We start from the raw sequence: 15,500 nt of genomic DNA on the forward strand, positions 1-15,500 counted from the left end.
CCTCAGAGACTGGTTTGACGAGAACAACTCCTTTATCAGTAACCTCCTGAACCAAAAGAAAACCGCCTTCCAGGCTGTCCTCAATAATGACACCCAAGCGAACCGAGCACGGTATAGCCAAGCGAGAAACATCTGCCAGAAAGAGCTCCGCCGACTTCAAAACCAGTGGTGGTTAGATCGCGCCAAAGAAATCGAACAGCATGCTGAGCGACACGATTCTAGATCCTTTTATCAGTCAGTTAAGTTTGTTTACCAACGACGGCAAAGTGGCATTTGCCCCATCAATGATGCACAGGGCAACTGTCTTTTGGAGAAGGAAGCCATACTGGCCCGCTGGCAAGAGCACTTTAGTGACTTGCTGAACCAATCTGGAAGAGCCAGTGACAGTGTTCTTGATGCAATACCTCAGGATGAGATTCTTGATGAGCTAGAGTCACCCCCAACCATTGATGAAGTTAAGTCAGCCCTCGACCGACTGGCCAACAACAAAGCTCCTGGCCCAGACTGCATCTCAGCAGAGATCCTGAAGGCAGGTGGTAAACCCCTCCTCACAGAGCTCTGGCTCCTCCTTCTTTCCATCTGGAATGAGGAAGAGGTCCCCCAAGACCTAAAGAATGGTAACATAATCACGATCTTCAAGAAACACTGCCGTTTCGTTTGCAACAACTACCGAGGTATTACGCTCCTCTCTGTCATTGGTAAATTATTTGCTCGTGTCATCCTTGACAGAATATGGCCCCGTATTGAGCAATACATCCCCGAAGCACAATGTAGTTTTAGAGGTGGACGTTCTACCAGCGACATGATGTTTGCACTTCGTCAACTCTTGGAAAAGTGTAGAGAACAGCACCAGGAACTTCACATGGTTTTTGTGGACCTAGTAAAAGCGTTCGACATGGTCAGTAGACCCCTTATGTGGGCTATACTGAAGAAGATAGGAACCCCCTCTAAAGTGGTTAACATCATACAGAGCTTCCACAATGGCATGGAGACGAGAGTACTGATTGGTGGAGAACTAACCAAACCTTTCTCGGTAACAAATGGCCTTCGGCAAGGTTGCATATTAGCTCCCACGCTCTTCATCCTTCTCTTCTCCTTCGTACTGCGAAATGCCCATAAATCCATCCCTGGCTTCGGAGTAGACATAAAATACAAGCTTGATGGCAAGCTGTTTAACCTCCAGAGGATTAAAGCAAAGTCCACAACAACTGCTCGTCTCGATGACTTTCTCTACGCCGATGATGCTGCACTGGCCACTAAAACCTGTGAATCGTTACAAGAAGGCATGGCAGCTCTGCACAAATCTTGTACGTCCTGGGGTTTAACTATTAGCAAACCCAAGACCGAAGTCATGCATGTTCAGTGTGCACAGCCACCTGCCATCACTATTGAGAATACGGAACTCAAGCAAGCACACACTTTCACATACCTAGGAGGAAACCTGTCGGATGACGCAAGCCTAGATTCTGAAATCCAGCGCCGAGTAAGTCGTGGCGCAGCTGCGTTTAATGCCTTAAGAACCAGGTGCTTCAATAGAAGAGGTCTCTCTATAGATACCAAGGTTACTGTTTATAAAGCAATAGTCTTTCCTTCCCTCCTGTACGGATCCGAAACGTGGGCAACACTTGCACATCACATACGCCGCCTTGAAGTATTCCATCAAAGGTCACTCCGACAAATCCTGAACGTCAAATGGTGGCACCACGTCTCTAACACCGAGATTCTCGAGCGCTCCAACTGTACCTCCATCGAGTCCATCCTGCGCCAAAACAGACTTCGCTGGCTCGGCCATGTATCCCGCATGGACGATTCTAGGATCCCCAAGCAGCTACTGTTCGGCGAGCTGAAGGTCGGGAAACGTAACAGAGGCCGTCCTCAAAAGCGCTGGAAGGACTGTGTGAAAGAAGACCTACGCACCTTCCATATCGATCCCAAGACCTGGTATGATAGCGCCAGAGACCGGTGCCTACGGAGGCAGGCACTCCAAAAAGGAAAACAAACTTGTGAGGAAACCCTAAGAGCGCGAGCCTTAGAGCGCCGAAAAAAGAGGCACCATAGGGCTACGGGTCCCCCATCGTCATAAGTGATGGGGACCTTTTAGATTTTAGAGTTTACCAATAAATATTAACGGGTAATTGATGTTGTAACCACATGAACATCCAGGTCAAAGGTCGCATGTCATTCCTCGAACCAAAATATAAAATGTTTACTGATATTGTAATACGTGGTCGATATTTACAACAAACTGCAGAAAATAAAATTCTGAATGGAATAGAAAAATCTGAATATTTCAAGCATGCAATTTTTTATATGCTCGGAATTTAATTCTGGTCTGATTCTATTCATTGCAATCGGATTCCAAATACTCTATAAACATTCCATTCTGTTATGAATCAGAAAAAAAATATTATAAATATTATAAATCACAGCACTTTATTATAAATCACGGGCAGCACGATGGTGTAGTGGTTAGCCCAGTCGCCTCACAGCAAGAAGGTTCTGGGTTCGAACCCAGCGGCCGGCGAGGGCCTTTCTGTGTGGAGTTTGCATGTTCTCCCTGTGTCTGCGTGGGTTTCCTCCGGGTGCTCCGGTTTCCCCCACAATCCAAAGACATGCGGTTAGGTTGACGTGGGGCAGCCTTGGGCTGAGGTGCCCTTGAGCGAGGTACCTGACCCCTGACTGCTCCCCAGGTGCTCTGGTGTGGCTGCCCACTGCTCTGAGTGTGTGCGTGTGTTCACTGCTTCAGATGGGTTAAATGCAGAGGATGAATTTCACTGTGCTTGAAGTGTGCATGTGACGAATAAAGGTTTCTTCTTCTTCTTTTTTTTTGTTAAAGTACTTCATCGACTTCAACAATGTTACACAAAGATCGATCCATAACAGCTGTAAATGTCACTTAATTCCACAGGGTGTCGATAATGGTGGACACCGGTGAAAGTGATCACTATTATCGACACCTCACGTGACTTCTCAAGTGCGTGTTTAGATACAAAATGGCGACTGCCAAATGAAAGAGTAAGAAACAAAGTAGGTTTTGATAAGAAGATCATGAAATATTGGTGAATTTGATCAGTAAAAACATGTCCATGACCTTTCCACCATGCTTACCTGTGATGATAACGTCTGGGTTTTCTGAAAAATTGCTGATTGTGCTAAAAATATTCCATCTCAGGTAACGAGCTGTGTCATCAGACGACAAGATCAAAGGGCGAGGGCGGTCTTCCGGTTGATTAATTAACCAATAATAACTGTTGGAACTGAAACTCACCTTTGTAAAACTGTTTTTATTGGTAAATCTGAAAAGCTGTCGATAATTATGGACTGTCGATAATTGCAGCCGACGCTCTAGTAAAAGAGCTGTTCAAACAAAAAATGATCACAGACTGGACTGGAAAAGGAAAAAAAAACAACAGTGAAGGGTTATAAAGTGCTATAAAGATATGTAAGGAATGTGGGTAAAGTTGAGAAAATAAGAGGAGGTCATGAAAGGGAAAAAAATCAGGACATACTTTTCTTGGGGCAAGTTTGATCGGATATGATGGTTTAACACATCAGCCAAATACACATGATGTGAGTGGTAAGATGGCGGCCAGATGGCTTCACTCATCTCTACAGTGGGGAATAGGCTCTGAGCTCTCCAGATTTTATATAGAGCTCAGTGTTGTGGCTACATGATGCTTCCAGAGAGCTGACTCAGCTCCAGAAAGAGGTGACGGCTATTGAGACAAAGCTGGAGTAAAAGCGCAGTGACAGACACAACCTTCTGCAGGCCTGCAAGATGCAGGACATCAAATTGCCCCTCGAATCAGGAACCATGGATGACATCAGCCAGGAAGAGGTAGAGTGCGCAGTAAAAACTGAACTCCTCAGTCTAAATGCAGCTTATAACCGGGTTAGAATCATAATTCTTTGGATAGTTTCCAAGTTAGCTTTGGAAAGGGTTCTGTAGGGAACCCTGTCGAAGAAGGAAACCTACTGTTGTAGGTTTTTTTGAGGGTTCTCCAAGAGGACCCTTAAAGAAACCTGCAAGCCTACAACCAAGATCACTTAATCATTCTAGTTGATTTTTTCCTTCAGTCAGACTTTGACTTACTTTTATTCTACACGCAGGGAGGTTCCCAAGTGGATGAGTCCATCAGCAGTCACAAAACCTCCAGCTCTGTGCATGCCAAGGAGGCCCTCAGTCAGGAAGAGGTAGAGGCCCTCCTCCTACTCAAGCGAGTAGGACGCTTCTTTGCTTTGCTTCTGCTTTCTTGATCTTTATTTCTATACTTTACTTTCTCATTTAATTTCCACTATTTTTTTTCATTTTATTTTTCATCTTTATAAGCTTTTAATTTAATTTTAATTTAATTTCCACTATTTTTTTCATTTTATTTTTCATCTTTATAAGATAAGTTAGTTTTTAAAACAAAATGCCAGGGAGCTAAAAATCCTGCAGAAAATGCATGGAACTAGAACAGAGGATTTCTATTCTGGAATCAAAGATTGATGCTCTGCCAAAGACGGACGAATTAAAAGCGATATCTCAGGAAAGGAGTACAGAAACAGTGGCTGAGAATGCAGAGATTGCACTCTGACAGACCGATGGCATTGCAGATCAAGTGGATGAATTCATCAATCAAGCTGGGCAAAATGTGAGTACAGAAAACTGGCAAATGATGGGTGGCAAGCCCAAAAATAAAAACAGAAGAGTAATTACTTCAACACCAGCTCGTTCTACAAATTACAATTGGATCTACAATCCTATGGAAAATCCACAGCCCATAAGGCTTCAGAACAAATTTGAATGCCTCAGGGATGTGGAAGAGGATTTTTCAAGCGGACAAACACATAGTAAAAAGAGATCGCACCAAGATCGAAGAGCTGTGGGAAGAGGCAAAAAGCAGCTCGTAACACCACCTGATCCCACAACCCTTGTTCTTGGTGATTCCACTGTAAGACAATTAAAAGGTTATGGGATGATTATTTGTTGCCTTCCAAATGCATCCATCTCTGACATCAAAGACAGCATTTTGAAACTCATGTCCGAGCATAAAACTATTAAACGTATTGTTGTGCATGTGGGAGCAAATGATGTTTTCAGAGAACAGCTGTTTGTCCAAGATGATTTCAGAAAACTTTTTTCTGCGCTCTATAAGACTGGAATTCAATCTTTTATCAGTGGCCCACTTCCAGCGAGAGGAAGTTTTGCTTTTTCTCGACTCTTCAGTCTTAACACCTCGTCTCGTCTCGTCTTCTTCCGCTTTATCCGGGACCGGGTCGCGGAGGCAGCAGTCTAAGCAGGGAAGCCCAAACTTCCCTTTCCCCAGACACCTCGGCCAGCTCCTCGGGAAGAACACCGAGGCGTTCCCAGGCCAGCCGAGAGACATAGTCCCTCCAGCGTGTCCTGGGTCTTCCCCGGGGCCTCCTCCCGGGGGGACATGCCTGGAACACCTCCCCAGGGAGGCGTCCAGGAGGCATCCGAAAAAGATGCCCGAGCCACCTCAGCTGATTCCTCTCGATGTGGAGCAGCAGCGGCTCTACTCCGAGCTCCTCCCGAGTGACTGTGCTTCTCACCCTATCTCTAAGGGAGCGCCCAGCCACCCTGCGAAGGAAACTCATTTCGGCCGCTTGTATCCGCGATCTTGTCCTTTCGGTCATTACCCAAAGCTCATGACCATAGGTGAGAGTCGGAACGTAGATCGACCGGTAAATTGAGAGCTTCGCCTTTTGGCTCAGCTCCTTCTTCACCACAACGGACCGGTAAAGCGACCGCATCACTGCGGAGGCTGCACCGATCCGCCTGTCGATCTCACGCTCCATCCTTCCCTCACTCGTGAACAAGATCCCGAGATACTTAAACTCCTCCACTTGAGGCAGAACTTCTCCACCAACCTGGAGAGGGCAAGCCACCCTTTTCCGGTCGAGAACCATGGCCTCGGACTTGGAGGTGCTGATTCTCATCCCAGCCGCTTCACACTCGACTGCAAACCGCCCCAGTGCATGCTGAAGGTCCTGGTTTGAAGAAGCCAACAGGACAACATCATCCGCAAAAAGCAGAGATGAAATCCTGTGGTTCCCAAACAGGATTCCTTCTGGCCCCTGGCTGCGCCTAGAAATTCTGTCCATAAAAATTATGAACAGAACCGGTGACAAAGGGCAGCCCTGCCGGAGTCCAACATGCACTGGGAACAGGTCTGACTTACTGCCGGCAATGCGAACCAGACTCCTGCTCCGTTCGTACAGGGACCGGACAGCCCTTAGCAAAGAGCCCCGAACCCCATACTCCCGAAGCACCCCCCACAGAATACTACGGGGGACACGGTCGAATGCCTTCTCCAGATCCACAAAGCACATGTGGACTGGTTGGGCAAACTCCCATGAACCCTCGAGCACCCTATGAAGGGTATAGAGCTGGTCCAGTGTTCCGCGACCAGGACGAAAACCGCATTGTTCCTCCTGGATCCGAGGTTCGACTATTGATCTAATTCTCCTCTCCAGTACCCTGGAGTAAACCTTCCCTGGGAGGCTGAGAAGTGTGATTCCCCTATAATTGGAGCACACTCTCCGGTCCCCTTTCTTAAAAAGAGGGACCACCACCCCAGTCTGCCACTCCAGAGGCACTGTCCCTGACCGCCACGCGATGTTGCAGAGGCGTGTCAACCAAGACAGCCCCACAACATCCAGAGACTTGAGATACTCAGGGCGGATCTCATCCACCCCCGGTGCCTTGCCACCGAGGAGCTTGCAAACCACCTCAGTGACTTCGGCTTGGGTAATGGACGAGTCCACCTCTGAGTCATCAGCCTCAGTCTCCTCAGTGGAAGACATGACGGTGGGATTGAGGAGATCCTCAAAGTATTCCTTCCACCGCCCGACAATGTCCCCAGTCGAGGTCAACAGCTCCCCACCCGCACTGTAAACAGTGTTGGCAGAGTACTGCTTCCCCCTCCTGAGGCGCCGGACGGTTTGCCAGAATTTCTTCGAGGCCGACCGATAGTCCTTCTCCATGGCCTCCCCGAACTCCTCCCAGTTCCGAGTTTTTGCTTCCGCAACTGCCCGAGCTGCAGCACGCCTGGCCTGCCGATACCCGTCAGCTGCCTCGGGAGTCCTGGAGGTTAACATGGCCCGATAGGACTCCTTCTTCAGCTTGACGGCATCCCTTACTTCTGGTGTCCACCACCGGGTTCGGGGATTGCCGCCACGACAGGCACCGGAGACCTTGCGGCCACAGCTCCGAACAGCTGCATCCACAATGGAGGTAGAGAACATGGTCCACTCAGACTCAATGTCCCCCGCCTCCCTCGGAAGCTGGGAAAAGCTCTCCCGGAGGTGGGAGTTAAAGACCTCCCCGACAGAGTGCTCGGCCAGACGTTCCCAGCAGACCCTCACCATACGTTTGGGCCTGCCAGGTCTGTCCAGCTTCCTCCTCCGCCAGCGGATCCAACTCACCACCAGGTGGTGATCAGTTGACAGCTCAGCCCCTCTCTTCACCCGAGTGTCCAAGACATAGGGCCGGAGATCAGATGAAACGACTACAAAGTCTATCATTGACCTCCGACCTAAGGTGTCCTGGTGCCACGTGCACTTATGGACACCCCTATGCTCGAACATGGTGTTCGTTATGGACAAACCGTGACTAGCACAGAAGTCCAATAACAAAACACCACTCGGGTTCAGATCGGGGAGGCCGTTCCTCCCAACCACGCCCCTCCAGGTGTCACTGTCATCTCCCACGTGAGCATTGAAGTCCCCCAGTAACACAATGGAGTCCCCAGTCTGAGCACTCCTCAGTACCTCTCCCAGGGACTCCAAGAAGGCCGGATACTCTATACTGCTATTTGGGCCATAGGCACAAACAACAGCAAGAGCCCTCTCCCCAATCCGAAGGCGCAGCGAGGCGACCCTCTCGTTCACTGGGGTAAACTCCAACACATGGCGGCTGAGCTGGGGAGCTATAAGCAAGCCCACACCAGCCCGCCGCCGCTCACCACGGGCGACTCCAGAGAAGTGGAGAGTCCAGCCCCTCTCGAGGAGCTGGGTTCCAGAGCCCAAGCTGTGCGTGGAGGTGAGCCCGACTATCTCTAGCCGGTACCTCTCAACCTCCCGCACAAGCTCAGGCTCTTTCCCCCCCAGCGAAGTGACATTCCATGTCCCAACAGCCAGCCGCTGTGTCCGGGGATCAGGTCGTCGAGGCCCCTGCCTTCGACTGCCACCCAATCCACATTGCACCAGTCCCCTACTGCTACCTCTGTGGGTGGTGAACCCACAGGAGGTCGGGCCCACGTCACCTCTTCGGGCTGAGCCCGGCCGGGCCCCATGGGCAAAGGCCCGGCCACCAAGCGCTCGCATACGAGCCCCAACCCCGGGCCTGGCTCCAGGGTGGGGCCCCGGCTGCGTCATCCCGGGCGACGTCACGGTCCTTGAATTTCTCTCCATAGGGGTTTTGGTGAACTGCTCTTAGTCTGGCCTGTCACCTAGGACCTGTCTGCCTTGGGAAACCCTGACAGGGGCATAATGCCCCCGACAACATAGCTCCTAGGATCATTCAAGCACACAAACCCCTCCACCACAATAAGGTGGCAGTTCAAGGAGGGGAGTCTTAACACCTGGCTTGGAAAAACTTGTTTTTCATTTGGTATGAACTTCATAGACAATTTTAACCTTTTCTGGAATCGCAGAGAATTTTACAAGCCAAATAGCACTGAACTCAGCTGGATTGGAGCCAAAGTCTTAGTAGACCATTACAGACTTGCAATCTTTTCTCAGCCAGCATTGAGGAAAACAGTTGATAAGATGTCGCAGACTGACATAGTTACAAAGCCTAAACAATCATCTTTGCAAGTCGTCATCAAGGACACACAGACATCTGACCTGCAAGACTGCCAAGATTCAAAGACAGACTGACAAAAATCAGAGGACTCCATTTCGCCATCTCTATCTTCCCCTCGGATGGATTTCCCAAATAGCATGAAAAAATTGCTCCCAATGGCTACACTCTCTTTTTCCAGCCCAAATCTGTCGCGACAAGCAGTGTACCCAGTTCATCAAAATTGTGTTCACCCAGGACTTTCAGCTGGTGTTGGGTCAAATTTTATTATATGTAGATTATGATCAGAATATGAATCAGAATCAGTAGGTTAAATCAGGATATATGTAGGTATATGTAAGTTTAGTGAAATATTAATTCTTAGCTTATTCTGTGTCAAAATTTAGTTTGAAATGACCTTAGGTCCGGCTGGACATTGTTTGGGAACATTTTGTTTATGAATGTGTATTTTGAACAGAGAAGTGTCTGAAGGTCTGTTTTAGTGTCAGATCGACCCATACACACTCTGAAATGGTAGAATTAAAGTTCATGATCATGTTAATTCATTCAGTTGAACCTTAGGTCATAGCTTCATAAAAGCTATGAAATATACTGAAATATATTGAAATATACTATGGTAGTGATTAATGTTAGTTTTATAGGTCCCGTAATTAATGAATGCATTCTGTGATTAATGTTAGTTTTATAGTTCTAGATTAGTTTCATAATGACATAATTATAATTAAGATCTTATGATTCTAAGGATTTTTAGTTTAAAAGCATTAACCTAATTTAGTTATGAGTTTAATCCTGTTAGTTGTTTAATTGTTCTCTCTCTTTCAGACATATTCTCATTGTTCTTGTGGTTAAGTTGTTCTTATTTTTTTATGTTTATTCTCTTATAACATTCCTTGTTTTAGCATTATTAAAGACATACTGTTATTTGTTATTTTACTTATGATGATGGAATCAAGATGTAATTTACTGACTTAACACACATTCATGTGTTAAGAATTATTCCTGTCAATTAGTAAGATCCTTTCTGTGCAAACTAGTGTTTTTTGACCTTCTTCATAGACAAGACCTTATCTGTGTTTAACATTCCATACTATTCCACGAAAAATCAGACATAATATTGATTATAAGCCAAAACTCTGATATCTATCTGTACCTTACTGTCAGCAAATATGTTTTTATATTATGATTGATTCAAGATCATTACACACTTACACATAGACGCACACCCATTACACACACACACACACATGAAGACAAAACATAAACACAGAAACACTATAAGACGCTTCCAAAAATGTTTTCATTTTGACGAAGTGACTGAGCGAATAAACTGGCATGTGAACAACTCTCACGTGTTCCCTTGTCTGTTTTCGAGCTGTTGATTCGTCCTCCTCGGGCCCGAGGGAAAGGCGTTCACGAAGGAATCCAGGGTCTCTTTCTGGGTGAACCCCAACAGCTGGCTACAAATCTTTTTCACCATCCAAAAGATACATGTCATCTCCAATCCTTTCACCCTCAAACCAAATGGAACATTTAGAAAGTCTTGTTTGATGTACTCTGGGTCCCTGCAAATGGGTGTAGTTTTGAAAACCAGCTGGGACCCAATGTGCCTATGCCATTCTCTATTCCTGTGTTGATAAGAAATAGAAAACATAGAGCACATTTAACCCTGGGGGTGAACCAATCTAATCTTCCTGTTTTAAAACAACATCAGAGTGCACAAGCAGATATTACTTCTAGACTTTCTGTAAAGCTAGCTCTTCTGAACGTTAGATCACTTTTAAACAAGTCATTTTTAATTAATGATCTTATTTGCAAACACAATCTTGATTTTTTGCTTCTAACTGAAACTTGGCTGGATCAAGCAAATAGTGCTACCACCCTTATTGAAGCAGCTCCCCCAAATTTTAATTTCATGAGTGCTACCCGACATGGGAAAGGTGGAGGGATCGCAAATATATTCAAAGCCTCTTTTCAATGTAAACAGTCCTCACTTGGTGATTTTACATCCTTTGAACACTTATGTGCACTTGTTACATGCTCTCCTAACATATTGTTATTAATTATTTACAGGCCTCCGAGACATTCAGCCAAAGTTTTTCTGGAAGAGTTTGGTGAACTGTTGTCAGTCATTTGCTTAGAGTTTGATTGTCTTATTATATCTGGGGATTTTAACTTGCATGTAGATAATACTGATAACATTTATGCCAAAGAACTACTTGCAATTATTGACAACTTCAACCTAGTACAACATGTACAGGGGCCGACCCACTCTCGTGGTCATACTCTTGACCTCGTCATCACAAAGGGTCTTACTGTTTCTACTACTGTTGTTGACCTGGCCTTATCTGATCATTTCTGTGTTTTCTTTGATGTTTCTATGTCTCCTCACATTCAGAACAGCTCAACGACTATAGGTAGGAGAGTCATAAAAGACAACACATGTGTTCTCTTTGAGCAAGCTCTCTCTCAGAACTCAACCAAAATGTCAGACTCTGTAGATGATTTACTGGAAATTTTTAATTTAAATATGACCCAAATTATGGATGATATTGCTCCATTCAAAATCAAAAGAGTCAATGATAAGCAGAAAGCACCATGGAAGCAGTACCCGGCTGTTAAACTGCTAAAGAGAGAATGTAGAAAGACTGAAAGAAAATGGCGCAAATCTAAACTTCACATCCATTATCAAATCCATAAAGAGATGCTTTGTAATTATAATTATGAAATTCGTAAAGCAAGACAGTCTTTCTTCTCCAACATCATCAGCAGTAATATGAACAATGCCCGTGTGCTATTTTCAACAGTAGAGAAGCTAACTAATCCCCCACCCCAATTAGCACCTGAACTTCTCTCAGTTAATAAATGCAATGAGTTTGCATCCTTCTTCAAAGGTAAAATTGATAAAATACGGCAGAATATTCCTCATAATATATCTCAGTTGCAAAAAAATTGAAAAACTGCAATCACCAATGACACAGATAGATAACTTTAACACAATGTCAGAATTTTGTTTAATTGATTATGAGACTCTTGAAAAAACTGTACAAAATCTCAGTTCCTCAACATCTGAATTGGACATTCTGCCCACCAACTTTTTTAAGTCTGTTCTTCATCTTATAATTACAGATGTGCTTCCAATTATAAATACATCCCTGGAGACTGGCGTTGTTCCTGTGTCCCTAAAAAAAGCCGTTGTAAAGCCCCTACTTAAAAAAAATAATCTGGATCCTTCAGTATTAAATAACTACAGGCCAATATCAAATTTACCATTCATCGGGAAAATCCTTGAAAAAATTGTCTTCAATCAATTAACTGCCTTCTTGATATCAAACAGCCGTTTTGATAATTTTCAGTCAGGATTTCGTGCCAATCATAGCACTGAAACAACGCTGATTAAAGTTATAAATTACATATGTCTTAATACTGATGCAGGCAAAACATCGGTCCTGGTATTACTGGACCTCAGTGCAGCTTTTGATACTGTTGATCACAACATACTGCTATATCGACTTGAACACTGGGTTGGATTGACTGGTAAAGTTATCAATTGGTTAAATTCATACTTAAAAGATAGAAGCTTCTTTGTTACCATGGGAAATTGTTCCTCAATGTCAATGTCCTTGACCTGTGGTGTCCCCCAGGGGTCGATTCTTGGACCATTACTTTTCAACCTTTATATGCTCCCACTTGGGCAAATTATCAATAAAAATTCAATTTTGTATCACTGCTATGCAGATGACACCCAAATTTATTTTGCTCTATCACCTAATGATTATGCCCCCCTTGAATGTCTCTACCAGTGTATCTATCAAATCAACAGCTGGATGTCACAAAATTTTCTTCAGCTGAACACAGATAAAACAGAAGTAATTCTATTTGGAAAAAAAGATGAAAGACTCAGGATTACCGCTATTCTTGACACAAAAGGGATTAAAACTAAATAAATGGTTAAAAATCTTGGTGTTTTCATTGACAGCGAGCTAAACTTTGACAGTCACATGAAAGCAATCACTAAAACGGCATTTTATCACCTAAAAAACATTTCCAAACTAAGAGGACTTATGTCAAAAAATGATCTGGAAAAACTAATACATGCCTTCATCTCTAGTAGGGTTGATTACTGCAATGGCCTTTTCACAGGCCTGCCAAAAAAGACCATCAAACGACTTCAGCTGGTTCAAAATGCAGCAGCTAGGGTTCTCACATGAACAAAAAGAACAGAGCACATTACTCCAATTCTAAGGTCCCTTCACTGGCTTCCAGTAAGCTACAGAATTGACTTTAAAGTATTGCTGCTGGTGTACAAATCTCTAAATGGTACAGGGCCCAATTACCTCTCTGATATGTTGCAGCGGCCTAACCCAATCAGATCTACCAGATCGAAACAGAAAAATTTACTATTAAAACCAGTTGTTAAAACAAAGTATGGTAAAGCAGCTTTTAGCTACAGTACTATGCAGTACAGCTATGGAACCAACTGCCAGAGGACATCAAAAATGCTCCTGCTGTTGGCAGCTTCAAATCTAGGTTAAAGACCAAGCTGTTTTCAGATGCTTTCTGTTAAATAATTAATATTGTCTTCTTTACATTTTTTATAATCTTTACTTTCTCTGCATGTTTCAAATTTACTCTAACTTTAACTTTATTCTATTTTATTCTGCTGGTTTCTTTTTTTTCCTTTTTCTCCTCCTATTTGAACTACTACTTCATTTTGTTATTTTATTTCTACTATTGTTTAATTCTTATTATTTTCTTTTAATTCTTTTAATTAATTGTTTAATTCTTATAATATTATATATTAGAATAAAAATAAAATTATTTTATGTAATTTTATTCTCTATTGTTTACTGTTTTGTTTTTACTTCTGTAAAGCACATTGAACTGCCACTGTGTATGAAATGTGCTATATAAATAAACTTGCCTTGCCTTGCCTCGTTGAAATCGACGACAGCAACTTACACGAGGATCTCAAAGTACTGTATTTCGAAAGCTTATACACACTCAAAAGTCCAAATCTACGATGCAATTTCCATGTCAAATACCATATTTTTATACATGAAACCCACACAGAAATCAGTCATCGTCTTTCCGAACAGGGCACTTTGTCTGAGGAAGAGATCAAGATCGAAATGAACACTTTGCAGCAGAGGCTGAACGAGCAGTAGAGCATCATCCAGCGTATCAGTGCTCCCAACATGAAGGCCATGGAGAAACTGGAGAGCGTCAGAGACAAGTTCCAGGAGACTAGCGATAGTAAGCCAGCCAGAGCAGTCAGGAATCTAGTGCTAGCATTAATTTTTTTTTTCTGAATAAAGATCACTGAGAAGCTATGAAGCTTTGTTTAAAAAATATATATTAGATTAGATAGATTAGATTAGATAGAACTTTATTGATCCCTTTGGGAGGGTTCCCTCAGGGAAATTAAAAAAAAATATATATATACAGACCCTTTCCAAAAAATTAGAATATCATGGACAAGTTGTTTAATTTCCATAATTCCATTCAAAAAGTTAAACTTTCATAGATTATAGATTCAGGGCCCGCCCACAATTTAAATGATTTCAAGTATTTATTTGTTTATTTTTACATAATTTGGGCTTCCAGCTCATAAAACCCACGAAAACAGGAATTCAAAAAATTTGAATACTGTGAACAAATCAGCCCAAATTTTGCAGGGCATGAATATTTTAAACTGAGTGTCACACACTAATCATCTACTAAACTCAAAGCACCTGTACAGGTTTCCCCAGGTGTCATTAAATTGCTTCAGTTTGGTTCAATTGTCTCAGTTCGGTTCAATATGGGGAAGACTGCAGACCTGACAACTGGCCAGAAGACCATCACTGATACCCTCCATAGGATGGGTAAGCCACAAAAGTTCATAGCTAAGGAGGCTAGCTGTTCACAGACTGCTGTGTCCAAGCATATCAATGGGAAGTCTAGTGGAAGGGCAAAATGTGGCAGGAGAAGATGCACCAGCAAAAGAGATGACCGTGGGCTTCAGCGGATTATAAAACAGAGAAGATTCGAGAATCTGGCAGAGATCCAGAAAGAGTGGAATGAGGCAGGAGTCACAGCTTCAAAAACCACCACATTCAGACGCATCCAGGAGATGGGCTACAACTGTCGGGTTCCTCGGGTCAAGCCACTTCTGACCCTGAGCCAACGTAAGAAGCGTCTCAACTGGGCCAAGGAGAAGGAGGACTGGACTGTTGGCCAGTGGTCCAAGGTCCTCTTTTCCGATGAAAGTAAAGTGTGCCTTTCATTCGGGAATCAAGGTCCAAGGGTTTGGAGGAAGACGGGTGAGGAACAGAACCCAAGCTGCTTGAGGTCCAGTGTGAAACATCCACAGTCAGTCATGATTTGGGGTGCAATGTCCGGTGCAGGTGTTGGTAAACTCTGCTTTCTTAAATCCAAGGTCACCGCAACAGTCTACCAGAATGTTTGAGAGGACTTCATGATTCCTTCTGCTGAGGATCTGTATGGAGATGCAGATTTCATCTTCCAGCAGGACCTGGCCCCTGCCCATACTGCCAGAAGCACCAAAACCTGGTTTGATGCCCATGCCATCACAGTGCTTGACTGGCCAGCCAACTCGCTGGACCTAAACCCCATTGAGAATCTATGGGGTATTCTCAAGAGGAAAATGAGGGGCACCAGATCCAACAACAAAGAAGAGCTGACAGCA

At 44.1% G+C, this 15,500-nt stretch overlaps 1 pseudogene; it reads left to right on the forward strand.

Annotated features, from left to right (window-relative positions):
- LOC132895953 (structural maintenance of chromosomes protein 1A-like) overlaps positions 1–15,260 on the forward strand; it is a 31,338-nt pseudogene extending 16,078 nt beyond the window's left edge.
- The last annotated feature ends 240 nt before the right edge of the window (positions 15,261–15,500 follow it).

Source organism: Neoarius graeffei, chromosome 13 (genome assembly GCF_027579695.1).
Source record: "Neoarius graeffei isolate fNeoGra1 chromosome 13, fNeoGra1.pri, whole genome shotgun sequence".
NCBI classification, from domain to species: Eukaryota; Metazoa; Chordata; class Actinopteri; order Siluriformes; family Ariidae; genus Neoarius; species Neoarius graeffei.